Source organism: Hoplias malabaricus, chromosome 3 (genome assembly GCF_029633855.1).
Source record: "Hoplias malabaricus isolate fHopMal1 chromosome 3, fHopMal1.hap1, whole genome shotgun sequence".
Classification (NCBI taxonomy): domain Eukaryota; kingdom Metazoa; phylum Chordata; class Actinopteri; order Characiformes; family Erythrinidae; genus Hoplias; species Hoplias malabaricus.
Window position 1 is genome coordinate 5,055,092 of NC_089802.1, and position 19,854 is coordinate 5,074,945.

The 19,854-nt window shown below is 39.6% G+C and overlaps 1 long non-coding RNA gene across 4 annotated transcripts in view; it reads left to right on the plus strand.

Annotated features, from left to right (window-relative positions):
* The first annotated feature begins 437 nt into the window (after window positions 1-437).
* LOC136690711 (uncharacterized) overlaps window positions 438-19,854 on the plus strand; it is a 163,867-nt gene continuing 144,450 nt past the window's right edge. For 3 of the 4 annotated variants that reach the window (XR_010801763.1, XR_010801765.1, XR_010801764.1), the window contains exons 1-4: window positions 438-640; window positions 3,092-3,187; window positions 4,953-5,070; window positions 5,477-5,629. This is a non-coding gene — a long non-coding RNA (uncharacterized lncRNA). Of the gene's footprint in view, window positions 641-1,597; window positions 1,650-3,091; window positions 3,188-4,952; window positions 5,071-5,476; window positions 5,630-19,854 lie in introns of all 4 variants that reach the window. The other variant, XR_010801766.1, reaches the window with a different exon arrangement.

Below are 19,854 nucleotides of genomic sequence, written 5' to 3' on the forward strand. Positions count from 1 at the left end.
TTTTCAAATACATAACATTTCAAATCAATTTATTACTTGTGTGCAATTCAGTGATTACTTTTCACAGACAATAATAATAATAAAAATTGTCATTCCTCTTTAAACCGTTTTACTAAATTGTCTCCCTTTGATAGTGCATCTTTACAGCAAAATAGAAACAAAACACTCCCTTTGTTCTTTCATTTCTCTAATACATTTCTTAAAATTAAAGTTATTATATACCAGCAATGTACACGTAAGTTGCGTCTCAAACCACACTACATTTCTCAGTAGTGTCTGATATAGTGCATCACAGTCAGCAGTGTATTAATCAGTGAGGTGTGTAAAGTTTGGAACATGGCCCCCAGTATATAAAAAAATGCTTTTATTTTGACCTTTTCTAAAATGTAATAAATTAACCTTCATTTGCCAAAATGTTCCCCTCGTGCTGGTGAAGTATAACGTAATGTCATTTGTCAGAGAAACGTTGCCTTTTTGTTTGTCTTTCCGATAATAACCTGCTGAGTCATTTTCGTTACGTTTCAGTGAACGTTTGAACCCTGCTTATGGACGCGAATGTTGACGCTACGTTTTGGATGTTTACGTCAATTAACGGTTGTAAGGCCGAAGAAGGGACGGATTTCGTGGAGTTTGGAGTTAGGTGAGTGTGTTTGGAGAGTTATCTTGATCCACATTTGAAATATGTTTAAGTGTGAACGGTAAACAAGTAAAAATGACGCTAAAACGTTAGCAGCTGCAGTGTTTGCTACAGTGTTTTTGTTAACGGGATTATTCTGAAACCGCTCGTAAAGAGCAACATAATGACGTTTGTTATATATGCTGTTTATGCATTTGTTTATTTATCTATCACTGTCAGTCTATTTGTTTTATTTTAAGAATTGATATAAACCCTGTTGTTGTCATGTGTATATACGTTTTGTTTGGTGATGTCATAAAAAAATAAATAGAATATCAGAGAAGTATTCTTAATAAACAGTGCAGAAACCTGAATAAATTAGAAACTTAAAAACAGTTGTTTCTGCTTCTGTGGGTTCTGACTACATAAATAAATATACTTTCTTAATTTTTCCATGCTGGAGGCAGTAAAGGTTGAAGCCCCATGTTAAAGGTCAGCTGGGATATATAGGCTGAAAATAGACATGTGGGATTTAAGTAAACCTTTTGTGTACCATTCTGCTTAGAATATTTCATTTCACTGAAAGCACATTGCATCTGATTCTGAATCTCCGTTCCAGTCTCATAAACCTGGTAATAGCTTAAGCTCTGTGGTCAGTGGGTTTCTTTACTTTATCAACTAGAAATTCAAAATCAAACTCATGATTCCCAATTTGCTGTTGCTTTCTTGGCTTCTAAATGTTTGCAGAATAGAGATAAATATATCAAAAGATAAAAAAACATTGCTGTGACCCTAATAAATAAATGTAACATATCTGTTGGGGAGGTCAGTGAAAATTTGTTTTACTCTTATTTTCCGCATGTGCTTGTACCTAATGGGAATTAAATTGGTTTGGCTATTTGTGTGTCAAGTCTCTGCCAGTTCCAGTGCTTGCCTGCTTATGTCTCTCTCTCTCTCTCTCTCTCTTTTTCTGATTTGGAGTTTCAATGACGGATGTTTGTGGCAGGAAAGACCTCTGTCACAGCAAAATGAGGTGATCTATCATTTTAAGATATGGTCTTCATATACTGTTTACTTGGAGATATCACTTGCCTCCAGCCAGTTTTGACCGGGGACATTTTTGTGATATAGCAGTGATTTGTTTGCTATTGCTCCTACAATAAAAGCAGTTCCTGGTCTGAGAACACCCCACAGTAGTGTGCTGATACACATTTTATACACCACTTGTTTTTGTTTCCTTTATACATATGTAGGCTGCTAATATTATTTTCTTTCCCCTTTATTTTATTTCTTGTGTGGCCAAAAAAAACCCAAAAAACACTTAACCATTTGCATTTGTCTCAAGTCTTCTTCACATATTACTGGTGAAGTGCACTAGAAGTGCTTACCCCTGGACTTCCTCATATTGTGCAGCCTCAGAAAACGGAGAGTGCGGGATCCCAGTGGTTTAGAGTCAGGGAACGGTCTTGTACAGTCAATGTAAAGTGCTGGGTTGGTTTTCTTGTTTGCACTACTAGTCCTACCATACCAAACAGGACATATATGTATAATAACTATGATACTGTTGTACCATGCACATTTTCTCCCATCTATCACACACATACACACACATGCACTCACACATCATCCTCTCTCAGCAGTTTTACTCCTCCCTTGGCACTCAAAATGGAGAGAAGCTCTGGTGTAGGTAGCCCTGGTGAAACTAAACACACCTCACTTCTTTATGATTGATGCGGATATCTCCAGGAGAAATGTGTTTTTTGTGAGGCTGCCACATTCACTAGGGTAATCATCAAGCCTTTGCAGGAGTTATTACTTTTTTCAAAGTCAGACTTTCTTGGACTGAACTAAAGATTAATCTAGAAAGACTAAGAGTTTCCAGTGGGCAATTAATTCAGCGCTGTGTTTGTCAGAAACTTGCCTGAAAAGTGGTTATGCACCAATCCCGCATTGAATTTGTTGTACTTTGAAACGTCAAATAATGAGTGCGAGGAATACAGTGTTTAATGCAATTGTGATGAAATCGGTCACAATAGATCTGTATGTATCTGCTGTTCTGATCATGGCATCGACATTGTCCATCACTGACCATCTGTGTGTTTTTAATACAAAGGCTTAATTATGTTAACGGCTGTGCAACATTGAATTAAATTGGTTGTATTTGTAGTTCTTAATTTTATTTTCCTAAATGTGGATCTACTGGTGCTTACATCTTATATCTTATTGAATCTAAGAAAACGTAATATAGTAATGCAAATTATGCATAGATATATAAATGTGATGGGCAGTATGTTTGTTTAAAAAAAACAAACAAACAAACAATAAAAAAAAACACGTTTTCTAATGTATGTTAATATACAATATCAAATAGTGTGTGCACATTTGAAATGACAGGTATCAAATGTCACACGTTTATAGTTTTAGAATTACCTTGATTGTGGTACATTTACAGAATGTGTTTGTCGCCCTGTGAAGGACTGGCGCCCCCTCTGGTGTGTTCCTGCCATGCGCTCAGTGATTCCGGGTAGGTTCCGGACCCACCGTGACCCTCAACTGGATAAGCGCTTACAGGTAATGAATGAATGAATGAATGAATGGTATATTTACATCTAGTCTAAAAGGTGAATGGCAAGTCATATTATTTTCAATAGAAACACAATGGTAAATGGTGTTTGACAATTGTTTACCCCAGTGGCTTCATTAATTATTAATTGTGGTAATCTCAATTAAACATTCTAAGTAAAAAAAGTAGCAGTAATCTGTATTGAATGTGAATCAGCCGCATCATGCCACATCACATAATATTGCTGGAACTGCAGATTGCCATTCAGTTTATCACTAGGGCTCTGTGTCCAAATCACATACTTTTACAACACGGGCCGACATTTCGGTCAATCAGCATCACGTTACCTTACCTAAACGTTCAGTCTCATCAGCCTGTTAGCCAGTGAGCTTAGAGCTGATTGGCTGACTAGCTTATTAACACCTGCAGCCTGTAAACAAATAGCAACAGTGTCTCAGAACAGCTTTTTTTTTAAATAATGGTTTAACTAATAAATGAAAATACGATATTTTTATATTTAAAATCTTTATATATAAATATAATATTGATACATCTTATATATATATATGCAGATATTTATGTGTATTGGTATAAAACATAATCCCCAGCCCCATGAGTCACCAGCTAACAGAGACAACTGCAGCTCATGTGTAGTCACAGATTTCTCTCTTGTAATGAAAAGTTACTGAGGTATGTCTAGGTCCTTTGCTGATGTCACGGGGGAGCCAGTAAAGGGTGCAAGTATGGCATCGGCTTTATTTTACCCTCCCGCGTTGTGCGGCTGGGGCTCAGTTTGAAGCTGTTAAATCTTTGTATTCTCCAGCAGCTTCCAGGCGCATGTTTACTTTCATAAGTGGCATGTCGATGGTAGTGCCATGTGGCATTTCATATGGCCTACAGAAACATGCCATCTGTGATATCATTTCCCAACTTAAACTGTTTCTTCAGCATTTCAACAAGCTCTTAATTTCATCAAGGCCCGTTCCATTACCTCTTTCCTGATGTCTGTCAACATAAGCTTTTTTAGACCTAATGGACCAGAGCAACAGAACAAACCGAAGGGAGGCATTGTATGGCATTTTAATCAGTATTATTTCCGTTTAATTATAATACCCCAATTTAATGTGTGTTAAGCAATCCATACACCAACTCAATGTAGCAAAAAAATAAAACGGCTACATTAAGTATGCATTACTGAAAGGCTAATACAGCTCATTTGTGGTAAATGTATTGCTTACATAGCATTTTTCACATAATACACAATTTAATAAGCCAGTGGATGCAGGATTGAAGTAAGTGAAGAAGAGCTGTGCACATATATAATAATTAATATAAGATAAGGCTAAATATGTAGCTCAAAGCTGTCACTGAACAACAGACCTAGTCTTAAACTAGACCTGAGCCGCTTCTGAATAAGTGCCCGACAGCTTACAGATTCAGAAAGGGTGCTGGAAGTACTCATTAAATAACTGCACAGTGACAGTCTCTCAGCGATTACCTGGAACACTTTTACCCAGATAATGTCATTCTGGACCTATTTTAACAGCTGACCTTTAGGAGTCCAAAACAGTCCTCATAATTCACTGCCGTTTCTTTCCTCACTATGTGTTTCAGAAGGATTTCACAAAGGAACAGTGCTGTGGGGGGAAAAAAAAATAGTTGATGCAATGCAGACATCTCTTGCATTTGTTAATCGTCTCAGAATATATTACGCTTGAGGCTGGTGAATTTCAATTTGGTTCAGATTTGTTTCTATAATATTCTTTTTTGCAGACATCATCTCAAATCAGTTTCCAGAAATGTGAGGCCTAACTCGGTACTGAGGGAAACGGCAAGTGGAAACACCCAAGGAAACACTGAGAGGAACCAAGGGTGGAATCTTTCCTGATCGGTAAGTACAGAGTTTCTTTACGGTTTGAAATGACTATAATGCCAATTACACGGATGTAATAGAGAGGAGAGATCTGTGAGATGAGCCAAGTGTTATATATCTGAGAGGCTACTAGTTTATAGGGTTAAAGAGGACAAGAAGATCTACTAATACACTGCAAAGTTGTTGTTTTTTTGAATCGCCATTTACAGATATCAGTGTTTGAGACTGAAATGGACTGTTGTTTTAGCTAAAATCTTCACTTCAACTCAATTTATTTGGAAAAATAAAAACGTTTTACGGTGAAACATCGTAAATTAAAAAGCGTAAATATGAATACATAAGATGTGCTGAAACTGCAGGTAGCTATCTCTATGCCTTTCTGTGTTGCTGTCTCATAAGTCAGTGAAACTCTTTTTAAATTAAGGTATTTGAGGAGTCACCTTAGAGACGGGCTTTAACAGCAGACACATTTCAACACGTCACCAGGACGCCAGTACATCTACAGTGCTCACCAAAATAATTACAACTTTGAAGATACAGGAGCACAAAGCAGGTGTTCTACAGCCATTCATTTTGGGTACGTACCTTTACTTCAAAAATAACTTGTTTCTTTTTTAGTTTCTTGTATCTGGTAGAAGCGGTGATCAAAATTCTCTCTTCTAATTAAAATTTCATGTTTTTTGTCATTCGGTGGAAAGCTGTCTCTCATTTGCTACAGAATCTTGTGTTTTGTAAGTTCAGTTTGTTTACTGTACGTCTCGTCAATTATTTGCTGTTTGTCAGAAAGTGCAGCAGCAGGCCACATGCCTGTGCTCTGGGGAGTCTCTTATAGCCACAAACACATGCGCACCACACACAGCGATTCCTCTTGAGGGTCTGGGGAACTTTTACTGAGAAATAAGTCAAAGAAGGAGTCTGCTGGCTGCATTTGATTGCCTTGGATTTAATTATAAAAAAAAATACAACAGAAATGAGTCTTGTTTTGTGCTTGGCAGTGTTTTGCAGGGCAATATTTATTGTATTAGCTTTTTTCTTGCCCTGCTTTGGTGATTTAAAAGTGTCTGGACATTTATGCTATACTTACAAATTTGTCAGTTTGAGTGTCGGAAGCAAAATGCCAAAACCAAGTGGTGTGTATATATATATTTTTCTACACGTTCGAGATGATAATCCACATAAACAATCCATGTGTGCAGCATAAAACATCTACTCTAAAGGATTCATACCTCCCATGTGTCAGCTGTTCCTGAGAGGAGAGCTGAACTATATGTGCCTCATAAATCTGTGATTGAAGTGAATTTTGAAATTTACTTTTAAGTTGAGGCAAATTGGATTAAATTGTGTTGGAAGTTTTATAAGCAGTGATATGGACTAACCCAGATGATGAAGGATTTGATCATTGGGGATCCATTGTGTAATTTCTTCCCCATTTTTGCCCTTGCTAATATTGCATATGCGATTAGGGCTGTCTTTGGGAGCCAGCGAGGGCCTCCAAATCGAATTTGAGTCCTTGACCAGAATACCAAAGCATATTAAACCTAGAAATGATCTAGTGATGCAAATCATTAAACACATTTGCATTTGCTTACTGAAGCTTATCACTGAAATTAAAGTCGGAAAGTGAAAGAGAGAGAGGGTGGGAGACGGTTAGGTGAGTTAGGATTGGATGGGAATGATGGGGCATTACCTTTTCGCCAAATTTGGTCTGGATTCACAGATCCTCTCTAGACACTGAGTTGGTTTCTTATGTCAAGTTTTAATTGAATCGTGTTGATAGGGTTTATTACTAATATTTTGGACCACCAGACTTTTCAGTGACTGAGCAAATGTTTCCCAAACATAAGTGCCTTGCAGGCTGTTAATGACCATCATGCAGCATCAATGATATTAACCACAAGTGAGCCATGTCTGCTTCTCTGGACATTCCTGGTTGTTAATCTAGAAACACTGAGCCAAAATCATCCTTTCTACAACATGTGGAGTATTGTGCTGTAAAAATGTACTGAAATCCCTAATGGTCACAAAGTAAATGTCTGTAATACCCATGTCTTATTCAGACATGATGGATATATCAATAACATCAGCTGACATTTATGAGCTGAAGTTTTAACTTTTCTGTATGTTGCTGTTTTTTTTTTTTTGTTGTGTATTGGCATTAACAGAAATCTCTTGACAATGAGATAAACATTTTAGATCCAACTACAGTAATCCCTCGCTACTTCGCGGTTCATCTTTCGCGGATTCGCTACTTTGCGGGTTTTTTCAAGGGGGCTTATGGTCACTATATATACATTAAAAGTCTTTTTTTTATTATTTACATGTATTAGACTGGGCCTGTAGGTGACACTTTATCATTTAAAAGTGTTTCTTACCTACAGTACATGTATTGTTCATGTCCACATCCGAGTGAAATTTACTGACGCTAAATCACAGCTTAGGAATGACTCTATTAAAGAAACTGAATAAGCCTTCTCACAGAGCTAGAATAGATATGATATGATATTTATTCAGAGTTTGTGTTACTTATTAGCAGTTCCAGCATTGAGACCTGATGATCATTTCAATCTGCAGATCCCTTTTTTAAATCGTTGACTGATGTCATTGCTTTACAATTGAATCCTAAGCTCACTTCCTCAGGTGGATATTGCTGATTATCTGGATCATAACCCTATAATATGCCAAAAATAGTGTTATCTCATTGCAGAGGCATAAACACTCATTCGGTGTCTTGTCCAGGCAATACACTCATATCAAAGTGCCCTTGTGGTTCCACAATGAGTGTATATGGGACAGTGGAGTGTATAATTGTCTGTAAGATGTGGCAACCCTTGGACAGATGAAAATCAAATGCTCTCCAGCTCCTGTATCCAGTCTCTCATGCCCTAACATGCCCTCTTGGCAGTTAATTGATCAAAATTAATGATTGGGAAGAGGGTCTGTTCTGAGGCTCTTAGCATCTCAGGTGTGTGTGCGCCAAAATATATAAATACACACAGCTCTTATCCTGCCAGGATATGACCAGGCATATTAATCAATACTGCATTATAGATGGTCAAACCACATAACGATGAAACAATGATCATCCCATCCCTTCCTAAACTTTTATCCGCCGCGCTCAGAGTCCGAGTCAAACATTATAATACGGCAGGCAATTGGTATGAGTAGTGAATCCTCCTCAGTACCCTGTGGTAAGCACATCTAGCTAATAAACTGTTACAATTCACCACACTTGGAAATCTGCCCTCCGGCCATTGTCCGCGAGGCTTAGAGCAGGCCGACATGGAAGAGGAGAGTGATCTGGAATGATTAGTTTCTCAGCATCTCAACATGTTGTCAATTACAGCAATGGATTCCCGACATCACAAAAGCTGACAGCGCTGGGCATACTTGTCAGATGTGTGTAATCCAGCTACTAGGTGGCTTCGGGGTTGTTAAGGCATCTGAGAATTAAGGGTCGTCAGAGAGCCTACCTCTCCCCCCGTCCTAAAATAAATAAATATACCTGCCTGAGCAATTTGGAATTACAATAAGGATCCTCAAGGTCTTTTGTGGAGACTGGGCTCGCATACAAACTAATGATCACTAGAAGGGGAGCTGTATGTAACACTGGCACATTGATTTCTCTGACAGGTTCTCATCAGTTGTGTTGAGGCTTTTTTTTTTTTGCCCCCACTGTCTAAGGCTCCTCTCATTCTTTCTAAGCACGATTCTCTCTCTCTCTCTCTTTCTCCATCTCTCACTTTCACACTCTCACACTCACTCTCTCTATCTCTCACTCGCACTTTCAAACTCACCCTCTCTCTCTCTCTCTCTATCTCTCTCTCTCTCTCTGTGGGCTAAAGCATGATCAATGAAGTCTGGAGCTGTCATCTGAAGTGATTGTTTGAGAGATTCTCTGAGTTAATATAAAAGATGCTGTGATGCAGAGTAGCTAATGTTTTATTACCCAGAAGTCTATGGTTTTTGTAGCTTCAGCTGAGGTGCAGGTTTCATCACTTTGACCCCGTTGACCCAAATGTCCAGTTTGGCTCAAATGATTCCAAAATTCAAAAGAGTTGAACAAGACCATTGAACAAAATGAACCCGTGTTACCGCATTAAAAATAGTAAGTTAGTATGAGTAATGACATGTGTTCATTACATTTATAATGAGCACAATTAGTTACTCTTCTTGGTATTAAACAAGCCACATTGGACAGCGTTCTCTAAAAACCGAGGCTATGCGTAAGTCATCACAATTTGTCACAGTAACCAATCAACATTGCAATTTCCCAGTCCTCCAATGGAGTATCAGTGCTTACTGGTTCTTCTTTTATCTCTTGTAGTTGTAGAACTACATTACTTTATCCATGACACAAATGAGATGGGCTGCGTAGAGTCAATGCTTTCCTCGCCATTTTTTATAAGATGGATGGACGATGTTCAAGTGTGCATTGAAAAGGGATAAGTATATCTCCTCCAGTGAACTGGAACCTGAAGTACCTGTAATCTTACACTTTATCACTCCAGTATCACTTCCATTTCAGGGAAAGTCTGTAGATCACAATGAGATGTTTACATTTTGGGTTCAGCTGAGTACAGGTCTTTCAGACTGAACGTATCAGGTATTTTTCACTTCTCAATCTGTAAGACGTGTACTCGCTGGGTAAGATTGCACTGCACACTGTCAAATTGTTCATGATTTGACTCCTGATAGAGGTTTCTGCCATGTCTTGATTCTTCTGGAGAAGGTGGAACGTGTTCTGTTTACGTTTTCCATACGTTTATTACTGATGTTAGGATATTTACAGTAGATCATTGGGAACTCCTGAATTGAACGGGGTAGTTTGGTCAGTTCATGATACACAGTCATGACTGTATCTGAGTAAACACACACGTCCAAAACTGATGTATAAGAACAGAAACTAAAACTGAACTGGAGTGAGTAATATACAAATGATGAATGTTGGATCAGATGTTATATTTACACACAGATGCTGTTGGTCATGCCAATTCTCCTGGTGATAATTAATTCTATAGGACACTGGTGTAGTCAATAGAGTGTAACATACCCATAATTTGTCTAAATGTACTTACTATGTATGAAATGTATTGGTATTGTCGTTTTCTTTGGTCAAACCCTCTGAGACATTGTTAAGGCTTGGCTAAAGCTAATGGTTGTTTATTTGTTTTGCTGAGAATGGTGAGGTTTGCAAACACAATATAGAATAAAGGTAGCTGTATATTGAAATGTTTTTTTTATGGCCATTTCTTCAGATAACAGTCTCTCTTGTGACAGGGTTTTTGCCCTGTCCAAATAGAAGGAAGCATGCTCAGTTTCTCTGCCAGTATCTCACCACTACTTGTGTAATTTTGTTGGCCAAAAGATTCCATGCCTTGTTATTGGCGCATGCCAGCGTTTGCTTGGCCAGTTGGAGCTGGGCAGTAATTACCCTTTGAGTAGAGAGGGTCATGACCACATGGAGGCTTTGTTTCATGAGAAGTTTTCAAAAAAAAAAAATGGCTTTCATCAACGAGCTGCACTTAGATGAGACAGTAATACAATTATGAGTTTTAATTTTAGAAGCATATGAAGACTAAAGTCAATAGGTGATGGTGGATTTAAAGCCCTCTCATAGTGATGTGAGGAACGGGTTGATGTTGCTCCTGCTTTTAATTATTTTAGATTCCCCGTCAATTTTGAGGGGATGCACAGGGGAACTGGGAGAGTGAAAAAAAATAGGCTGTCCAGAGCCTTTTAAATTATCCAAAATGAATGGAGGTATTCAATCTACTCTCAGATATCGAAATTAGTTTTGCGACACTCGCTGTGCATGCCATCAAATTTCTCATTTTGAGCTGAAGTCTGTGTTCCACAGAGCCATATATTTGTACGGATGGAACTTTGCCGAGCCCCCGGTTCTTCTGGGATCTGAGAATTTTCACAGTTTGATGAGAAATGTTCCACTCCATCACATCTATAGATTATTTTCTGCCTGTAAATTTCAGACTTTTATTAATCAAATCATTGCTGTGCTCTCTCTCTCTCTCTCTCTCTCTCACTCTCTCATTTTTTTTTCCTCTTCTGCCTCCTTTTTTCTATCTCTGCCCTTGCTTTCAGTAGCGTGTCCTGGTTTGAATTGGATGTTGTAGCCATCATTGGGAATGGTTCTGCTGAATGAACACTTGTTTTTGTGCAGTTTCCAGCAACAGTTCACTCTCTTATCATAGCAATTACTTGGATCAAGAACTGTTGTGAGTCTAACAAACAGCAGGAAGCGATCTATTCACGTTCTATTCAAGATCATTTGCACTGTTAAAAATGTGTTTACACATTCTACTAAGTGCTTTAATAAAAAATTGGCGGGTGGGGGGGGGGGGTAGATTCAAGCGTTCCTGGCATAATGTAAAAGCAGGCTGTGAAACTGCTGACTTAAGTAGAACACATTTATTTAGCTGAATTTACTTAATCTCGTCAAATCCTTTGTGGGAGACGTAAGGAAGTACTTCTCACTAAAATATCATGCTGTTTCTTGTTGCATACAGATATTAAGGGGAGTGAGGCAGAGTGGGGAGGAAAGCAAAGCAGTGTTGGTCCCCCCCCTTATCTGCCTGCTCAGTTCCCACATGGGACAGGATTATTTTCAATACGTCATTTGGAGTGGATGCATGGACTGTTTTCCTTGCGTTGAATTCAGTCCTTTGGGTGCAAATCTTATGGGGCGATGTTTCAGTTCTTAACAACTACAATAATTCACAGTTTCTTTGATGACCAAAATAGATGTTGGAAATAATCTGACTGCACACTTTTGTGTGCTGTTTACACACAAGAGACCTTTATTGAGAAGTATTTGTTCAGGAAACTTTTTATTTTTTTATTTTAAAAACATATTCTACCCTCCTTCGAAAATACCAATATATTTCCAAAGCCCACGCCAGTAGAATAAAATGATGTTTAAGTTTGGTTTTCTTTCAGTTCCTTGGCAAAAACCATTCTGTTTTTACAGGGAAAGTCCATTTCAGTGCCAAGTTCATCTATTTCTTTCGAGAAACTGGACCCAGGTCGTAATATAATATTACCGCAACCTCAGTTGCAAGTGTGGAAATGAAGTGACAGAACAGAAGAATATGAGGAAAAAACTACTTGAGTGTGAGGAAGCCAAACTTGTTGAAGTGCCCTTTCATACCCGCCGTTCTTGGCAAGAGATTGGATGTGTTGAAGAGCTCGGGCCAATGCGAGGTTATTCACTGCACACTACCCTCAGCCAGACTGTGACATTTTCATAATCTAAAATGCCTGAACCATGGACAGAAACAAACGAATAATGCCACGGCTCTGCACTGTACGGTTGTAGGTGAAAACGCCGGCTCCACGCCTCGCTCCCGCATCAAAACGATGCCTAAGGACAATGCCGTCAGCCACGCAGCGCAGCGATTACATGGGTCAACTCTCTGCTCTCGTCATTGAGGACCGGCCCTGATTTAATGCACTGGAAATTTTGCTTGCTCTATCTGAGGTCAACAGACTTTCTTTCAAAGAGGTAGGAAGAATGAGTGGAGGAGGCTTACAGCTCTGTGGCACTGTGCCTGGCCTGCTTAAAGGGATCACAGCGAGCAGCGGAGGACAGCTGGCAGGCCCACACGGCCGTCCCATGGAGCGGCAGACTGAGTCCAGCCAACAGCATGTAAACCACTCTACGCTCCACACAATCCCTCTTTGTCTGGAAGCGAACACTGTAGAGTGGAGAAGACTTAGCAGAGCACAGACATGCCCGACTAAACCTGAATGTCAAGAGACAAGATGGCTTGATTAGCAACAATGGTTCCTTGCTTTTTGACTAAAATTATATTTTTTATGTAGGTGGATTTGTTCGGCGAGATCAGACTGGCTAACTGGATGGAACAGCTTGGACAGCTTTCTCTGTTGTCATGTTTTCACTTAGACAAACAGTGATTGGTTGACTTTGACTTGGGTACTTTGCTTACTTCTGCGCCAACTGAATATCTTCACTTAAGAAATCTAGCTCATGACCGATGCAAAGTTATGATCTCAGAACTTACGTAGGTCTAGGGTTGGGCATTTACTTCTGATCGACATCTTGCCTCTTTCAATTATAACGAACATTCTGTTCATCCCTTACTTTTGTTGTTTATACTATTTACTGTTAATATGTTCCACACTTTGTGAATATACACACCCCTTAAAACCACACTGCCATGCATGTAATCAGTTGATTCTGCCACATAGAAGCAACATGGAGGAGAACCTAAACACTGAGGTCGACCGAGCAACTGTAGCAGCTTGTACCAAAGAATAATGCCGTGGAGTTTGGACATGTTTTGACTTTAGTGAAGACCACATTGAACATAAAGAAATCAGTAGTTAACAGTGATGACCAAAGTTAATCCCACACTTAAACACAATCACATCACCAAATATAAACAACAAAAAAAAAGACATGCTCCCAAAAACATTAGAAAACTAAATTCAGCTTTAATTCCCACTCAGGGTGACTGTCTGTGAGGAGTGTGGTGTGTTCTCCCTGTGTCTGCGTGGGTTTCCTCCGGGTGACTGTCTGTGAGGAGTGTGGTGTGTTCTCCCTGTGTCTGCGTGGGTTTCCTCCGGGTGACTGTCTGTGCGGAGTGTGGTGTGTTCTCCCTCTGTCTGCGTGGGTTTCCTCCGGGTGCTCCGGTTTCCTCCCACAGTCCAAAAACACACGTTGGTAGGTGGATTGGCGACTCAAAAGTGTCCGTAGGTGTGAGTGTGTGAGTGAATGTGTGTGTATTGCCCTGTGAAGGACTGGCGCCCCCTCCAGGGTGTATTCCCGCCTTGCGCTCAATGATTCCAGGTAGGCTCTGGACCCACCGCGACCCTGAACTGGATAAGGGTTACAGATAATGAATGAATGAATTCAGCTTTAATACCTTGACATATTTACAGTACAGTCCTCATCAGTAAACTATGAGGGCTAAAAATAAGAACACAATTATAGTTCATTAATTATAATCAAGGTAAAATGTTTAACATTTTTCTAATGTCTGCAGCAACCTTTAAAATTTGGTACACTATAATTTTTTCATTTTATTTTGTCAAACTTTTTACACTTGTGATGTCAGATTTTTGACGTGTTAATGAACGACATGTTGAAATGTTTTCTCTGCTGTGGATGTGACTAGATGGACAACGATGTCTTGAACCTCATTATATATTGTTTTTATGAACAAATAAATTGGAATATGAGGAAAAAGCAACACAGACACACATTATTATGTGTTTCTCAGTATTACTGTAACATGTAGGACATCTTTGGACATTGATGATTCATTTTCAACGTCCTTGTAGTAACTACAGTGACAATCCATGGACAGAAAAAGCCTATATTTCTATAATAAATATTTGAAACACACCCTTTTCAATTATAGAACCCTTTGTTCATGCACTGTGCTAATGATACATTTAAATGCACATTAGTAGCCATGGTATTGTGCTATTTGATGTTATATGTTGTGTTTTTTACAGTAAGCAAAGCCGCAAAACCGATACCGATGCTGAGCACTCGGTAGAACGCCTTAAATCCAAACCTGGAGGTTGTTTAAACGTGTTTGTTGATCAAGTCCATGTCATGCAGTTTATTTCCAGCCAAGCCAAAACCACCCAGATGGAGAAATGTACTCCAATGTATTTGGTTTCGTTCATTTCCTTTCACTTTTATTGAAGGACAGCGATCGTGTTTGTTGCTTCTGTGGAGGAATGCTGAATGAGAAGAATACGGTTTGAAAAGAAGGTGCATTATTGTTGTTTAAATCCTGGTATTTGGAGCAGAGTATCAGATAAGCTCTTCCAACCAAAATCATTCATATTCATGTTCCTTCCTCAGCACCATCCACTTCAGACGACAATGCATTCTATTTTTGGTTTTATTCTTATTTTCAAATTGGACTTGGTGAAGGGGGGAAACTAAAATAAAACATGAGGGTCCACAGTCTGCTGCCTGGAGGAATAACTTTAATGAAATCATTAAAAGTAATAAACAAAATTACTTATCAGGGCAAAATATTATTTTCTCAAGGTAAATTGCTCCACAATAATAAACCCATAACTGCCTTCTTTTCAAAGGTGCCGCATAAGCTAACCCGGCCGAGGATAATTGGCCAAAATTCAATAAAACATATTGCAATGTATTATTACGTGATAATATGGGAATCATTGCAGATTAATTTAGCACTAAGCTAAATTAGCTCTACCAACCGGACTGCCGGACTATAAATGTCTACTTTTAAATATCAAACACAATTACGATAAAGCAATATCTTACCTTCCAATGATAACCTCATTTATAGGATATTGCTGCTGTAGAAATGGGCTGAGGAGTGTGTGTGTAAAAATGGGTAGAGCAGAAGCAGGTTCATTGTCCTTCATCTTTCTGAATTCTCGGCTGTGGGACAATCCTGCCCTTCAGTGTTGATGTTGTCATTATGTTCACTCACACGTTCTTACACTTTCTTATCATTTCCCGCCTTATGCTTATGTATTCTTACATCTGCTGCTCTCTTCTGTGTGTGTTTAAGTGCAAGAGAAAGAGAGGAATAATGACCATTCAACTGCTAAATTGTTTGATTTAAGACTGCACTGAGCACGTCCCCTGTATTCGACTCAGTACTTGTTCAGAACTCAGAACTAACCTGTTATTTTTTTTCACTTTGGAAAGAGAATCTGTCGGAAAGCTTCTTTTATTTGATGTCAAAGAAGAGCCACTCCCTAAAGAACCTTTCATTCGCTGCTTGTTTAGAGTAGTGGTTTTCCAAATGGGCCTTGGGGACCCTCGGACGATCCCACTTTTCTCTCACTCTAGCTCTCGGTGTATAGGGATGGTACACAAACGTGCAGCATATGGGAAGTCTCTGAGGACCGATTTAAGAACCACTGGTTATAGAACCATTTCTGTGTAGGTGATGTGATGTATTTAACTGTTCTCCACTTTACCTTTCAGAGATTCACTATTATGTGGTTGGGATGTAAATAAAATGCGTACATTTGTGCCATAGACCTGGTGACTCTGTGGTGCTTGTTAAAAGTTATTCATGTTTAAATTTGAAATTGAAATTACTTTTTAAGAGCCTAATAGTCGACACGGTGGCGCAGCAGGTAGGTGTCGCAGTCACACAGCTCCAGGAACCTGGAGGTTGTGGGTTCGATTCCTGCTCCAGGTGACTGTCTGTGAGGAGTGTGGTGTGTTCTCTCTGTGTCTGCGTGGGTTTCCTCCGGGTGACTGTCTGTGAGGAGTGTGGTGTGTTCTTCCTGTGTCTGCGTGGGTTTCCTCCGGGTGACTGTCTGTGAGGAGTGTGGTGTGTTCTTCCTGTGTCTGCGCGGGTTTCCTCCGGGTGACTGTCTGTGAGGAGTGTGGTGTGTTCTCCCTGTGTCTGCGCGGGTTTCCTCCGGGTGACTGTCTGTGAGGAGTGTGGTGTGTTCTCCTTGTGTCTGCGTGGGTTTCCTCCGGGTGACTGTCTGTGAGGAGTGTGGTGTGTTCTCCTTGTGTCTGCGTGGGTTTCCTCCGGGTGACTGTCTGTGAGGAGTGTGGTGTGTTCTCCTTGTGTCTGCGTGGGTTTCCTCTGGGTGCTCCAGTTTCCTCCCACAGTCCAAAAACACACGTTGGTAGGTGGATTGGCGACTCAAAAAAAAAAAAAGTGACCGTAGGAGTGAGTGTGTGTGTTACCCTGTGAAGGACTGGCGCCCCCTCCAGGGTGTATTCCCGCCTTACGCCCAATGATTCCAGGTAGGCTCTGGACCCACTGTGACCCTGAATTGGATAAGCGCTTAGAGATAATGGATGGATCGAGCCTAATAGTCTAAGGTTGGATGATTATATCAGTTTCACAAATTACAAAGTCATGGTAACATCCCTACATCCAGATCACTGGCCAACTGATTGGTTCCATACAAGTATGTACCCCCGATATACAATTGGATACAATCCAATATGTAAAACATTGAATTATAAACCAAATTGTACTTCTTTTTAAATGTGCCACATGTACAATTCGTTCCTTCCTTTCTTTCCAATCCACGACAAATGAAATAATGTGACACACATTGTTAAAACGTTTTAAGTATCATATGCTTTCACCGTATAACTTTTCTTTGCCACTGCTCATAGGTGAACGATTCAGTATAAAGTGTGTCCTGTTCTACCCAGAATTCCCCTCTTCCCAGCTCCACTCAGTCATCATCACTCACTCTCCTAATTCTCAACTGGTTCACCTTGACAACTCTCAAGGATGAGCTAGAAGCAGGAAAAGCAAACCACACTAATGAACAGCAAGAGAATTGCCTTTAATTGTTCCACACTATGACCGCTGCTGATATTAATGCAGTTCCTACCACTCAGAGGGAACATGGGTGGGCTGAATATAGCATTTTCAGACAGGAGGATACCCGTCCTCTTCTGTGTTGGTGTTCGAGAGACTTGAGCAGGCTTGAATATTCTAAAACCTCTCGCATTATTTATTCATTCATTTATTTTCTATTTTGTAGACACTTTTATGCTTTGATCTAAAAATGCAAAGCCGGGTAAGCATTATGCTGACTTCAGGCATTAATAAAAGGGCTTTCTTAAAAAGATATATAAAAGATTATTTATTTATTTATTTATTCAGTTATAATTTTTATTGTAGGCAAACCATGCCAAGTGTTAAAATGTAAAGTAGGCAACTGTATTCCATATAACGGTATAACAGCTCAATTATGAGCAAATAAAAATAACCAGGGGACCCATGGGCCTGAGGCTTTGATAATATTTTGCTGGGAAGCATATCTCTCTGTACTAACTATTATGGCACAGATATTCTGATACCTTTTAACAAAGCAACCAGAAAGTTGTGTTCAGTTATTAATTGCTGGAGGAATAGAACTGTACAGCCAATTAGTCATGTACTTTCTTATGCAGATTGGGGTCTGAGCTGTGCGATAAAGCATCCCCTACCGACAACAAAACAAAACACGCAAACAAATAAACACAGCTTGCGTGGAGTTTAATAAACACGGTATCCGTGTTTAACGTAGTTGGAGGTTGCTGACTTATAACAGGAAGCAAACTCGTGTTAGCTTTAACGTGGTACGGTTTAGAAGACTTCGCTCTTTCTGAAGCTTTGGTTGTCTTCCTTAAAATATTTCTCAATAAGTGTTTACTAGGAATGCCATCGTGTGTTGACGGCAGTTCCAGCAGAGGCTCTGTAGGATATTTAATTATCAGTTTTTCAGTCACTGTTATTATGCTAATGTTTGGATCTGTGTGGACGCCAAGTGAGTGGAATGTTAAAGTACAAAATTTGGCAGCTTTTAGTTTTTTATATAAAAGTAATAAAAGTTATGAGGAAATCTAACATTTATTCATTATTTACAAATACAAAACAGCCCATAAAATGCAGATATTTTAGCACAGTAGCTGAGAAGTTCCAAAATTCTTCCTGAGTACAATAAGCAAGTCCTTAAAGACTGGCGGTATATCTGTCCCACCTCTCTTCTCTTTAATACACATTGTATTTTGTAGAGACTGTAGATTCCAACATGATTCTGTTGTACAGCCACATTACATTTTATGGTTTGTAGGAAGTAGGCTTAGCTTTAACTGATTGCTATTTTTTGACCCATTAACATAGCGTTCGGAAAGACATCAGTGTTGTGATTTAGTTAGAATTGTTGTTTTTTTGTTATTTATTAATTTTTTTATGTTTATGTCGAGTTATGCCACTGAAAAACAACTTTTAGGTTTTTTTTTTTAAGAAACTTTGTTACACCACCCTCTAAATAAATAAATGAGTGAGTGAATGGTAGAATGAATGTATGAAGAAATCTTCCCCTAAATATATAAATAAATAAAACTTAGTGTATATATTCAGTACCAACTGGGCTGTTTTTTTCATAATTGATCACAGTATAACCTTGCTGATGATCGCTGAAGTGATGCGAGAGATTAATAGCACAATTGACCAAAGGTTTCATGAAACGCTGAGTATAAATATGTGCACCCCCTTAAGAACAGGGTGGGGGGTTGTGGGTGAGCAGTCCATTTGCACATGAATTCACTGCACACACCATTACAGCCTGTCTGGAGGCCCTGTCTGTCCATCGTCACGGTGAGCCGGGTCTCAAAGATATCTAATTATTTACCAGAGGTCAAGAAGCAAGTGCCCTCGACAAATCCAAGAATAGGGCCCTCTCCTATTAATCTCCATTCTGTGGATGATAGATATGTGATGGGGAAAGGGCCACTCATGCCCGTTCCTGATTTACAGACCCACATCAATCTTGTCACTCGCTTTCCAAACAATAACTGTCAGCCCGGGAGGGGGGGTTTGGCTGAGACGGGTGGGGGGGGGGGGTGTTTGGGGGAGTATTGCGGGCCGAGTACTGTATATGTGAACTGATGTGTAATGTTGCCTCTCCTAATTTCTCCATGATGGAATTGGTAGGGACGTATTTCCACCAGCACTATCCATCTCAGTGGAGTTGGAGTGAAGCAGCCAGTGGCGAGGCTGCTGACAGAAATGGGGCGAGAGGGGGGAAAGTGAACCAAATTGGCCACATTTAGCCTGAGTCTGCTTCCAGTCATCGCTTGAGTGAAGAAAATAAAACGAGGAGAGTGCTACAGTAACGATACATTTGTTCACAGTATTGACAACTGAGAACTCCGCACGCCCCCGATATTTGATGCATTTATCATTGCTCACGGAGAACGGCCAACAGGAAATTTTCGGCGTCGCTTGTGTTTACGGACATCTGAGTGGGACGCCACTTATTTTATTAGGTGGCAGTTGCAGGAGTGAA